Source organism: Bison bison, unplaced genomic scaffold (genome assembly GCF_000754665.1).
Source record: "Bison bison bison isolate TAMUID 2011002044 unplaced genomic scaffold, Bison_UMD1.0 scf7180017864375, whole genome shotgun sequence".
Classification (NCBI taxonomy): domain Eukaryota; kingdom Metazoa; phylum Chordata; class Mammalia; order Artiodactyla; family Bovidae; genus Bison; species Bison bison.
The window spans coordinates 6,378,458-6,379,598 of record NW_011494947.1 but is presented as its reverse complement, the minus strand read 5'-3'; positions in this window follow the sequence as shown (position 1 = coordinate 6,379,598).

The following is a 1,141-nucleotide window of genomic DNA, read 5'->3' as shown; positions in this document are numbered from 1 at the left end:
GGTTACTGATATTTCTCCCAGTAATCTTGATTCCAGCTTGTGCTTCCTCCAGCCCAGTGTTTCTCATGATGTACTATCACAACTTCAATTTTGTCACCTTCAACATCCAATTTCTGCTCTTAAACACTAAAAGGGAACCTCTTGGTTTAATGGCGCTCCGAGTAAGAATAAGGAGATGTTTCCCAAGCAGCGCTCCACAATAATCACTCTTTGCAAAGAAGCGGTCATGCCTTTGCTTTATTCATATTGTTTCCTTTGTGTGAAATGACCAGGGTAAGAAAAATAGTAAATTTAGGAGAGTGAAAACCGGCCTACTTTTCAAAAAGCATTAATTTCCTCTCAGCTGAACCCTTCTTGTTGAGTAATCTTTAGTAATGTGAGGCTCCTTAAATGAAGTTTGATACTAAAAGTGATTAAAGATTTCAGTGACTACAGATAAGGTGCTGTGGTTACATCAGAATTTCCTCTCATAGAAGTTAATCAAAAACCAGTTTCACAGCACTTCTGTGCTCACACATGAAGGAGACTGTTTTCTCAGGAAAGTGTACACTCTTTGCCACAGTGTCCACTAATTTTGGGGGCTTCCCAGGTGGCTCAGTGGTAAAGAATCCACCTGCCAATGCAGGAGATGCAAAAGAAGTGGGTTTGATCTCTGAGTCGGGAAGATCCCCTGGAGAAGGAAATGTCAGCCCACTCCAGTATTCTTGCCTGCAGAATCCCGTGGGCAGAGGAGCCTGGCGGGCTACAGTTCATGACTGAGCTGTAAGGACATGAGCTGTACAGGACATGACTGAGTGACTAAACAAGCTCTAATTTTTATTCCATCTTACCACTTTTTTCACTTGTGAGTGTCAAATGTCACAAAGTGCTTGTTATGTCAGGCTTCCACAGAGAGAAGGATGTTACTGCTACCCAGAGACATCAGGACTTGTTGGGAGTGGGAGAAATTTGAGAATGTTCCCATGTATGCCCACTGTCATTCTCACCAGATGATTTTGAAATCAAAAATTCTTTTTTCCAGGAGGGTTCAGGATGGGGAACATATGTATACCTGTGGTGGATTCATTTTGATATTTGGCAAAACTAATACAATATTGTAAAGTTTAAAAATAAAATAAAATTTTAAAAAAATAAAATAAAA